The sequence below is a fragment of the Heterodontus francisci genome, chromosome 13 (assembly GCF_036365525.1).
Source record: "Heterodontus francisci isolate sHetFra1 chromosome 13, sHetFra1.hap1, whole genome shotgun sequence".
NCBI lineage: Eukaryota > Metazoa > Chordata > Chondrichthyes > Heterodontiformes > Heterodontidae > Heterodontus > Heterodontus francisci.
Window position 1 is genome coordinate 86,285,925 of NC_090383.1, and position 12,468 is coordinate 86,298,392.

The 12,468-nt window shown below is 43.5% G+C and overlaps 1 long non-coding RNA gene across 10 annotated transcripts in view; it reads right to left on the reverse strand.

Moving 5' to 3' along the window:
- Positions 1-12,468, reverse strand: part of LOC137376478 (uncharacterized) — a 193,514-nt gene that overhangs the window by 49,729 nt on the left and 131,317 nt on the right. For 7 of the 10 annotated variants that reach the window (XR_010976232.1, XR_010976233.1, XR_010976231.1 and 4 more), the window contains one exon: positions 7,258-7,305. The exons of the other annotated variants lie outside the window; for them this stretch is intronic. This is a non-coding gene — a long non-coding RNA (uncharacterized lncRNA). The remainder of the gene's footprint in view (positions 1-7,257; positions 7,306-12,468) is intronic. 10 annotated transcript variants of the gene reach the window in all.

The window sequence follows — 12,468 nt, forward strand, 5'->3', positions numbered from 1 at the left end:
GATGCCCTTCGGGAAGTCTTTTAAACCCTGCCCCTTTGAAGCATCTGGAAGCAAGGGACCAAGCCACGAGCACTCAACGCTTCAGCCTTGCCACTGTGCAATGAGCACGTTTGCGCAGAGCCATCGAGTGCAACGTGAAGGAAGGTGACAACATTGCTGGATAAAGGTAAGGTTTTATCGTAGTGGCCACAAAAGGTAGTAAGGATCACAAGAAACATGAATGTATAAGGGCGTCTCAAGCCTCCCTTGTGCGTTTCTCATCGTACCTTTCCTGCTGTCCCTGGGGTCCTTCATCTGGCACTACATGGGCAGTATCCTGCTCTGTATTCTCATTGCTGGAAGAGGCATCGTGCTGCACGATATCCTAACTAGCCAACGCATCCCCTGTCTGTAGCACCAGGTTGTGCAGGCCACCACGATACGCAAGATCCTCGCTGGGGCATACTGAAGTGCTCCACTGCATTGATACAGGCACCAGGATCTTATCTTCAGGAGACAAATGGCTTGCTCAATGGTCACTCAGGTTGTGCCGTGGCAAGTGTTGTACCTCTCCTCTGCATTCATGAATGGGTTTCTCACAGGCATCGGTAGACGTGTCCTCAGTGGGTAGCCCTTGAATCCTAGTATCCATCCCTGAAGGTACACAGGGTGGAACAGCTCTGGCAACTGGGACTGCCAAAGAATGTAGGCATTGTGGCTGCTTCCCGGGAACTGTGCGCAGACCTGACAATCTGTTTGTGGTGGTCACAGACCAGTTGCACATTGAGTGAGTGGAAGCCCTCCCTGTTGATGACGGCTGCTGGCTGGTCTGCAGGAGCATCAATGGGCACATGCATGCAGTCGATGACACCCTGCACCAGGGGGAATCCAGTGATGGCCCCGAACCCAATGAACCGCTCAGCTTGACTATTTGGATCGGTGTGGTAGTGCACATAGTCACCTGCTCTCTTGAAAAGGGCATTGGTGACCTCCTTGATGCACTTAATATGCCGCAGTCTGTGAGATCCCACACATATCTCCAGGGGATCCCTCAAAAGATCCAGAGGTGTAGAAGTTGTGTCACGGTGGCCTTCAGCACCACTGGCATTACGTGTCCACCAAGTTCCATGGGACTCAGTTCACCCTGCTTCATGGCACACAGATCAGTGACGGCCTCCCTGGAAAGGTGCAGTCTTCGGAAACACTGCCGCTTGGACATCTGCAAGTATTTGAGCCTTGGCTGGTAGGCCCCCTCTGGAGGTTAGCTTCTTCTGTTGGCATGCCTCTCTGCGCTCTTCTCCGGCACCTGCCACCAAGGTTGGCACTCCTGTTGGCTCCAGGGTTACTGATGTCCCAGTATCGGTGCCTGGACCTCCCTCCCTCTCTGCTGTTCCTCCTCCTCAATGGGGGCTCCGAAGCCAGGGTGAATAAGGCCCATGACAAATAGCCTCTCCCTGTGTGCAAGGCTTCAACTCCAACGGTCCCCACTTCTTTCCCTCAGTTGTCACCTCAGAGGAGGTGGCATTTGTTTGATGGCACCCCGGTATGCCTTCCCTGCAGTGCTGGCAACTTTGCTGCCACACCTCAGACCAATTTGTGATGCCCTCCCTCCCCCACCCTCCCTGACGAGCAACACTGCCTCACCTGATGGCTTCCCTTTGCAGCCAGAACTGAGCTCCTGCCTCCTTGTCACCTCCTTGAACCAGGCGAGGCTCTGAAGGCCTGTGGTTCCCGAGTGCCATCAGGTAAATGCAAAACCGGGAATATAATTGCTGTCAGTTAAGCTCTTAATTACCTTAATTGACTTCGCGCCGCATGGATGTGAAAAGTCCACCCTCCATGATGGCTGCGACAGTAAAGTACCAATGGGACATTACGACATTGGACTTCTGGTCTGATGTCTTCTATCCCGATTTTATGCTCTCCCTGCCTCCATTCCCGTCCCCAATGTTCCCATAAAGTTCAACCCTGTGTTTTAAAAAAAATCTCCTCTGTAATCAAGTAGCTTATCAGTTTTAAGTTCTTCTACTGCATAGCCTGTGGCTGAAGATTTCTGAGCTCTTGAATTTATCAGGGGAAAATCTCTGCAGGGTTCATCTGATCTCCCGTTGTAACTTTTGCGGAAACCATGGAGAAATGGTGCAAATGACCATTTTTAGACATTTATGTTGTTTCTTGGAGAGTTCTACCAGCTTCCTGCTGAAGTTACAGTGAGAGATCAGGATAAACCCATAGAATTTCCAATCCATCAGCTTTAAATACAATAAGTAGAGAATACCAGCATCCATTGGATTGCAGAACATTTGATGATTAGATGCAGGCTGTGCACAGCAAATCTACTTATAAATTGCTTATGTCTGATAGGTGATCTGTTTCTGTCCTCTCCTCTCTTTCATGCTGCTAATATGCTGTCTAATACATACTTCTTCCTCCCTGCAATCTGATTGTATTAAAATGAAGACTTCTTGTACTTTCTCACTCTTTTCCTCTTCTCACAACTGTGGAATGCTTTATCTCCCTTAGTTTTCCTTCCTCTTACAAACTTCAAGCCTTGTAAAACTCAAATTTAAGTTACATAATTATTATTTCCCTATTTACCTCAATCTCTTTTATTCTTTTCAACCTTGGGGGTGCCCTGTGCTTTGGGCCTTCCCTCTTCACTTTGGTCACTCAATTTAAAAATGTTCTCTTTTTGGTCAAGATTAATAGAACAGTCACTTCATTTCATAATATTTTACCCTCAATGCCTCCATGAGATCACCTCTCATTCTCCTAAACGTGAGAGAATATAAGCCCAGTCTCCTCGATCTCTCCTCACCATCTCAGGGATCAATCTGGTGACTGAAGTTGTTTCTGATTACAAGCTTAAACCTCCTATTGCTGTAAAATGTTGTTGTGGGTGAAATCTCCATTAAAATGAGTAAAGGATTTTCATCCCCAAAGAAATGGCCGTTTGATAACAGGAATTGCTTTGGTAATTGCTAAAAAGAGATATTACTATGGACTTTAATTTATTTTTATTTAGTGAGACAGCACCGAAACAGGCCCTTTGACCCACCGAGTCTGTGCCAACCAACAACCATCCATTTATCCTAACCCTGCAGTAATCCCATAATCCCTACCACCTACCTACACTAGGGGCAATTTACAATGACCAATTTACCTATCAACCTGCAAGTCTTTGGCTGTGGGAGGAAACTGAAGCACCCAGCGAAAACCCACACGGTCACAGGGAGAACTTGCAAACTCCGCAAAGGCAGTACCCAGAATCGAACCTGGGTCCCTGGAGCTGTGAGTCTGCGGTGCTAACTATTGCGCCACTGTGCCGCCCAATTAATAATTTATTTTTTCTGAAGAACAAATTTGAAGTTTGCTGAGAAGGAGCAAGATGACAATGAGACAAATAATAATCAGACTTGTATAAACATGTTAATTTGTTTGTCTTGCAATTTTGTGATAGTGTTTATTTTGTGATTTGGATAGTGTTTGGCTTGTGCTGTGTCTTGTGGAGCTGGAAATCTATTGGTGGTCCCATCCTGTATTTGTACAGCAAAAGCAATCCTGTGAAATATTGTTATCACATTAGTGTTCTTCAGAAATCACAATATAGTGAAAAGTATGGACTATATTATAATAACACTCAATTTGACATCCCTACCATAACAATATCTTTAGCACAAGAGCAAGGATAGATAAAGGGCATCAGAAAAACATGGAGAGATAAATATGGGACTGTATGCAAAGTTCTGGAATAAGTAAAGAAGAGCATGTAAGCTCCTTTTGGGCTATAAAGGTCTTCTGACACTTGGAATCACTATCATGTCCAGCAATTTGCTCTGTGGTACCCTGTATGCTATTTATACAGTGTGCATGTAACTTCTGAATTGTTCAATTAAAAATTAAAGATAAAATCACACATTATAAGTGGAGTTTTGGATTGATACAATAGATTGTTATGTTGTATGTTGCCATATAGTGTGTCCAAAATTCTCTGTGCATTCCTTTTTCCAGTGCTTGTGGTACCATTTTGTAGTTGATGCAATAATGAGTTATGTGTGAGTGTTGGTTGGTTCCATTTATTGAGCTTGTAGTTAGTTAGGTTTGTTCAAGGGTTGTAAAAGTTTTTTTTATGGATCAGTGAGTTGTTTATATGCTATTGGCAATCAGCCTTTGAAAACGAATAATCATTAGGAAGAGGTTGCCATAATTACAGCATGTTCTCACTCCTAGTGATAGCAACACATAGGTGGTTGATGAGATTGATGTCTCTGGAGTGTTACTGTAATTACTGCTCAACCTGAAACATGATTTATCATGGGGGTGCAGAAAGCATATAAGGCAATGATTTTGCTTATCAAAAAAGGGATTGAAAAGTCTTTTTATGGAAGGCCTAAAATGAAATGAAATACACTGAAAGCTCCCCTGCCTTTCCAACTGGCTCAATGAGTAAACATAAACTATGATGTGGCACTGAAACAGCAAAGCTCCAGTTTCGATCCATAGTTTGTGTTGTTAGCTGATGTCAGTCAGGATGATGATAGAGGTATTACAATTGACTTTGATACCCATAGGCTTGGGAATAGTAAAATAAATCAATCAGTATTTCCACTCATTGTTATCTATCCAATAATGGAATGCATATCTGTGAATGCTACACAGTAATAGGGTCAGTTTCAGCTGTGATGCCATCTTGGTTGAATAGACTGATGACATCCAGTGTCTACATACATTTATACAAAGAATAGACTCTTGGTTAAAGTACTGGAGTGTAGCTGGCATAGAACTGTACACCAGCATGACTTCTGGAGAGGAAGAGAGAAAATTGAGAAAAAAATTGGTCCCTCTATCACAATAATATTCTTCTTTCATACAGGTGTATCATTGGGGCTGTGTTATACAGGTAAAGAATGTGTGAATAGCTTGCCTTTGCTTTAATACATTATTTTAATAGCGACAATTTATTTTAGGCAATTAGGTTGTGGCTCACATGGACACCTTCTTCTTCCATTTAGAACAGTGCATTTCTGTTCAAATGTCATCTAGCCAGATCAAGAAGCATTTTCTTAGCCTTTCACTATCAATGGGACATGCACTAAGGTGTCTTATAATCACTTTTTCATTCCATGCACACCCAGTTTGTAGAGAGACTTGATCTAAGAAAGTAAGCATAACATTTCCTGGTCAATTAGTTATGTACTTACCAGGATTAAACTGTATTTGCAGCACATGCAGGTAACCAAACATTTTGATTATTTTAGTTATTTTTGGCTCCTGTACTATTTCTGCTGCTTTGTGACTTATTTTGTTTGGAAGAGTGTCATAATCATGTTTTACGTATTCTATTCTATTTTGAATGGCTCCTTTTACAGAATTCTCCTTAAAGCTGGAGTACAGCTATATTTTACCAGTGAAAAGAAACAAGCATAGACCAAGAGATATACATCATGGGAAAATCACTTCCACAGTTAATCAGTTTTATTTCAGTATTGCATATTTTTTATATTTCAGAGTTCCAGCATCTGCACTATTTTATTTTTTGTTATATGCTACTTTCTCTTACCCATTTCCAGTAGCCCCTCCCATTCATTATTTCTGACTGAGTTGGCAGATAGCTACAGCCCAGACACCTACCAATGTCTTTCTTCACGCTTAAATCAGAAAAATTCTTATCTCCTTGGTCTTGATCACCATTTTAAGCTTTTAACTTACGCAGTGTAATACTCCAACAATATTACAGAAAAAAGGCCAGTAGAATATCAAGCTTGGCCTTATTATTGTAACATCATCCTCAACTACTAACATAAGCAACTAAAAACCAACTTTACTTTTAAAAGAAGCATTTTGAACTGCTTTTCTGACCAACCTGATGCATCTTAGTCCTTCCCCATTCTCTACTTTTAAGAATCGTATGACTTTATTTTTACTTGTTTGTGTAAATATTTTTATGACTTTACTATAACCGTTTGTGCATGTATTTCCCTGCTGATTCTCGCCATCCATTTTGGACATGTGAACAACATTCAAAATACTGCGTTCACATTGGCCCAAGCTCAGCTTCAAAGGCTGTTCTTCAGCCAATACAAGCTCAAACATTGATTGAAATAAAAACAGAAAATGCTAGAAGTACTCAGCAGGTCATGTAGCGTCTGTGGAGAGAGAAACAATGAATGTTTCAGGTTGATGACCTTTCATCACAGATGCTTTCTCGCCATAGTTGCTGCCTTACCTGCTGAATATTTCTAGCACTGTTTTTATTTCAGATTTCCAGCATCCGTAGTATTTTGCTTTTGTATTGATTGATTGACATGGTTACATCATAAGGGTGACCAGATCAATCCAAGGCCATAAAATTGGACTTCATGCTGTCTGCAGATTTACATGATAGCTGTGTGCAGCCATTGCTAAATGTGCTGCTGAGTGGTTGCATGCCTCAGCAGTGGACCCAAGTTTTTGCAATGCTAGTAGCACTTAAAGCTAGTCTGCTACGCAATGAGTGGTTAGGATCTGGAATGCACTACCTGAGAGGGTGGTGGAGGCAGATTGAATTGTGGCTTTCAAAAGGGAATTGGATAAGCACCTGAAGATAAAAAATTTGCAGGGCTATGGGAAAGGGCGGGGAAGGGGAATAGCTGAATTGCTCATACAGAGAGCCATGACTGATTAACGGGCCAAATGGCTTTCTTCTATGCTGTAACCGTTCTATGATTTTATGATTCTATGATTCTGTGTGCTTGACTTCTTATTACAGTAATTGTGAATTATCTGATTTCCACACATTATTAATGGGTCGAAATTGTAAACTGTTTGGAATTGTTGGATACAGAAAATAAGCTGCTTCAAGAAGAATAAAACAAACAAAGCTTGAGCCTTCACGTACATCCAGAAGGGCTTGCATCCGACTACATGCTACTAGAATTCCAATAATCCTATAATCTCTTTTCTCTGACACACTGAAAAATAACTGCAGAGGCATGTGTTAGGACGGTAATCTTACTTTAATCCATTTGGGCAGGAATTTAACTGTTGAGCTAGCTTTCGGAAAGATTGGGGCTTAAGGACATTTTGGGTCTGTTCAAATAGCAGCAGGCTTTATAATGGGATTTGAATGAGGTTTGTGTGATTCATCTTATTTCTGACTGTGTACGCCTTTCTGTGCTGTGAACACTTGGACGTATGAAAGTACATCCACTTTTGTTATTGTGGTAAATCATGCATCATCAATTGGCTATGCCCAGCATGCATTTCAAAGCTGAGCCTTTTAAAAGGTCAGTTTTATACCTTCTTCACAGATCCAGGTTAAAAGGTTCTTTGCTTGTATTCTTTTCTCTATGAAACAAGAATAGGATTGTTACAACTTTCTAGTAATGTTATCAAAGGATGATATAAAAGAATTAAATACTTCATCAATTACATCTATCATTTGTTGTCATACGCAACAAGAAACACAAGACGTTCTTGGAATGTGCTGAGTAATTACCCACAGCATTTCCATTGTGTGGATTCTGTTTGTTATTCCATTACAGTGCAGCAAATATATGATTTTATAAGATTAATCTTGTGCAAATTTATTCATTAGCAACGACTTTGAAGTAATGTATGGGTTACTGCCCAAACCCTGAATTATGATAGTCGCTCACCTTCCTGCATTTGTAGTAGATAGGGATGTTATTGAATGCGGATTCTAGGGAAACTTAAACACATATGCTTGTCAAGATATACAACGTATTTCTTCAGATGCATAGAGCAGAATTTTACCATGTTACGACCAAGGCATGAGTAATGCACTGTTAATTCAGTTCCACTACTCCACAGGTCACAGGATCAGTAAAGTTTCCCACCTACCAGAAAATAGTCAAATTTATTTATCCCCCAGAATAAAGCAAGCCAAACCAGGTTTCTTTAAACAATAACAAAATTAACTATTTATTAATAAATGAAGTTTTAAATGATAATGAGATAAATCTATATGTATGAAAAGATTTTATAACTTCTTATTTTTCCTAACCCTCATGCACACACACATCCATTCAAAAATCAACAGTTAACTTGTTTTAAAAAGGCTGTTTTAAGTTGCAACGGTTTCTTAAGAATAATAAAATAATTCGCTGTCAGAGTCTGGTAGGATATTTCCAGATTGGTGAGGTGTCCCAGAGTTGAATAGTCAGATGCCACTCAAAGTCTCTCCAGGTGAGATTACTGAACAGTTTCTGATGAGTAGGCATTCAAGGCAATTCATCTGCAGCAGGCATCACATAGATCTTTCAGCAAAAGGTTTAGCAACAGGACTCACTTGAGTCCTTTACATTTTAAAGTAATAGTCTAACAGTAGATCTCCCAAAAACACAAAAGGCAACAGGACTCACTCTTAGGGCAAGGCTTCTTGAGACTGGAGGCAACAGCAATCTGCCACATCTGAAACCACAAGGCTTCCTTTCTCCAAAGCAGTGGTCCTCCACAGAGTGTAGCAACTCCTCTTTTCCTGTGTCTTTTCTCTCTCTTCAGACAGGCCAAAACCACACCTTAAATGTAGTATTTCTTTATAAGAGATACAAAGCTTTTGTTGCAGAGAGAGTAGGTCTTTTCTCTGGTCTACCAGCAAAACTCAGGTCCAGGCCAGCACATTGCTAGCTGCTCCCAGCTCCCTGGTCTGTTTTATACTGCAAAACTGAAACTGAAACTCTCTAACAATCAAGTCACAAGTCAATCAAAAATCTTCCTTTTGCTTGGATACAAGTTTTACAGCCTGCACCCTTCAAACACCAAGTCAGCATTCAGTGTTCACAGGAAGTCCTTTTATTCTCAGTCTTAAAGGCACACAGACCTCTTCAATTTAAAAAATCAAAACTCTTGTGACAACCGAAAGAGACCCGCTTACAGCATGAGGGCCAGCAGTGGGTTAGGAACCTTTTTGATTTAGTAGTGGGCTTTGTGGTAGCTCTTTAACTTGGCCACAGCATTAGAATTCTGCTTCCAGGTTTCCCGACCAATTAAAGAGTGAGGGCATATTAACGATCTGCACGCTATCAAAGGAAGGATTTCTACTTATAGGGACCCCATCAGGGGTTAGAGTGGCTGAATTCTACATTGCTTCCTGAAGCTTCTGCAACCACGGGAACGGAAAGGAAACATGGGAAAGCTGCCCTACACCTCCCTCCTTCCACCGGGTCTCTGACACCTCTCTGGAGGTCCTGCTGCAGAGAGAGAGAGATACAGCACTGAAACAGGCCCCCTGGCCTACCAAGTCTGTGCCGACCATCAACCACCCATTTATACTAATCCTACATTAATCCCATATCCCCACCTTACCTCAATTCTCCTATCACCTACCTACACTAGGGGTAATTTACAATGGCCAATTTACCTATCAACCAGGATCTGGGGGACTGAAGTGAAGCGCTATTTCCTGCGGAAGGGAGGAGGAGGCCAGACTCCCAAACCAGACAGGTGTGAATAGAAGTAGCTGAGGAAGTGAGCAGCAAATGTGTAGTCCCTTGAACCTGGAGACAGTGGTTCAATTATCAAAGGGCAGGAAAGGTGAGTGGTATAAGACAATCGGATGCCAAACCCCACACTCTGACTTTCCCAGCATTCTCTTGCACAGTTCTCCTCGGACCAACACACCAAGCTCCACTCATTCCTCTCTCTACAGGCACCTCGTCATCCCATCTGAACAGCCAACAATCACATTCAGCTCATCTTATTGACATCTTGCACCCATTCCTCACGGTCAACCTCCACAAATGTTGTCATTGCATCCTATCCACGCAATCTATTTCTCACACACATAATTCTCAGCTCTCTCTCCTGGCAGAAGAGAGCACACAACTCCAGGGAGAGGTACAGAACTGGGTGGGGGAGGGGCCTCCAGGAACAGGCACCTTGATGGCTACTGGTAATGTATGCCCACACAGTGAAGAAGGCCTTTTTCCAAGAGGCTGCAGATGTCAAAAGCAACCTACCATGAAAGCCTGACCCTCAAGAGACATTGGTGCTCTGACATAATCCTCTGCCTGTAGACCCTGTGTTGGGTTATTGCCCCTTTTTAGCTTGAACTCTGTGTTCATCCCATTTGCCATGTGGAGTGGCATGTGGCTGCAGAGAATGCAGGTGGTGGTGGTGCGGCTGCTGTTGCTCCTGCTACTCCTGGTGCTGTTGGTGCTGCTCCTCATGTTCCTCATCAGAAGTCCAAGTAGAGCTGCATAAGCTGCTCCCACACTGCAGTGAAAACTGACAGCAGGGAACATAAGGATAAAAGAACTTAGGAAATAGGAACAAGAGTGGACTATACAGTCCATCGAGTGTGCTCTGCCATTCAATACAATCATGGTTAATCTTCTGCCTCAACTCTACTTTCCCGCCCACTTCCCATATCCCTTGATTCCCTGAGAGATCAAAAATCTATCTATACCAGCCTTGAATACAATCAATGATGAAGCATCCACAACCCTCTGGGGTAGGAAATTCCAAACCCTCTGAGTGAAGTAATTTTTCCTCACCTCAGTCCTAAATGACTGAGCCCTTATTCTGAGGCTGTGCCCTCATGTTCTAGCTTCCCCGGCCAGGGGAAACAACCTCTCAAAATCTACCCTGTCAAGTCCCTTTAGAATCTCATATGTTTCAATGATGTCACCTCTCATTCTTTTAAATTGCAGAGAATTTCTTCTTCTTTCTTTCTTTCTTTTGGCCTCCTTGTCTCGTGAGACAATAGGTAAGCACCTGGAGGTGGTCAGTGGTTCGTGGAGCAGCGCCTGGAGTGGCTATAAAGGCCAATACTAGAGTGACAGACTCTTCCACAGATGCTGCAGATAAAATTGGTTGTCAGGGCTGTTTCACAGTTGGCTCTCCCCTTACGCTTCTGTCTTTTTTCCTGCCAACTGCTAAGTCTCTTTGACTCGCCACACTTTAGCCCCGCCTTTATGGCTGCCCGCCAGCTCTGGCGATCGCTGGCAACTGACTCCCATGACTTGTGATCAATGTCACAGGACTTCATGTCGCGTTTGCAGACGTCTTTAAAGCGGAGAGTTGGAGGGCCGGTGGGTCTGGTACCAGTGGCGAGCACGCTGTACAATGTGTCCTTGGGGATCCTGCCATCTTCCATGCGGCTCACATGGCCAAGCCATCTCAAGCGCCGCTGACTCAGTAGGGTGTATAAGCTGGGGATGTTGGCCGCCTCGAGGACTTCTGTGTTGGAGATACGGTCCTGCCACCTGATGCCAAGGATTCTCCGGAGGCAGAGAAGATGGAATGAATTGCGACGTCGCTCTTGGCTGACATACGTTGTCCAGGCCTCGCTGCCGTAGAGCAAGATACTGAGGACACAGGCTTTGTACACGCGGACTTTTGTGTTCCGTGTCAGTGCGCCATTTTCCCACACTCTCTTGGCCAGTCTGGACATAGCAGTGGAAGCCTTTCCCATGCGCTTGTTGATTTCTGCATCGAGAGACAGGTTACTGGTGATAGTTGAGCCTAGGTAGGTGAACTCTTGAACCAATTCCAGAGTGTGGTCGCCGATATTGATGGATGGAGCATTTCTGACGTCCTGCCCCATGATGTTCGTTTTCTTGAGGCTGATGGTTAGGCCAAATTTGTTGCAGGCAGCCACAAACCTGTCGATGGGATTCTGCAGACACTCTTCAGTGTGAGATGTTAATGCAGCATCGTCAGCAAAGAGAAGTTCCCTGATGAGGACTTTGCGTACTTTGGTCTTCGCTCTTAGACGGGCAAGGTTGAACAACCTGCCACCTGATCTTGCGTGGAGGAAAATTCCTTCTTCTGAAGACTTGAACGCATGTGAGAGCAGCAGGGAGAAGAAAATCACAAAAAGTGTAGGTGCGAGAACACAGCCCTGTTTCACGCCACTCAGGATAGGAAAGGGGTCTGATGAGGCGCCGCTATGCTGAATTGTGCCTTTCATATTGTCATGGAATGAGGTGATGATACTTAGTAGCTTTGGTGGACATCCGATCTTTTCTAGTAGTCTGAAGAGACCACGTCTGCTGACGAGGTCAAAGGCTTTGTTGAGATCAATGAAAGCAACGTAGAGGCGCATCTGTTGTTCGCGGCATTTCTCCTGTAGCTGACGAAGGGAGAGCAGCATGTCAATGGTCGATCTCTCTGCTTGAAAGCCACACTGTGCCTCAGGGTAGACACGCTCGGCCAGTTTCTGGAGCCTGTTTAAAGCGACTCGAGCGAAGACTTTCCCCACTATGCTGAGCAGGGAGATTCCACGGTCGTTGTTGCAGTCACCACGGTCACCTTTGTTTTTATAGAGGGTGATGATATTGGCATCGCGTATGTCCTGTGGTACTGCTCCCTCATCCCAGCACAGGCAAAGCAGTTCGTAGAGTGCTGAGAGTATAGCAGGCTTAGCACTCTTAATTATTTCAGGAGTAATACCGTCCTTCCCAGGGGCTTTTCCGCTGGCTAGAGAATCAATGGCATTACTGAGTTCTGATTTTGTTGGCTGTATGTCCAGCTCATCCATGACTG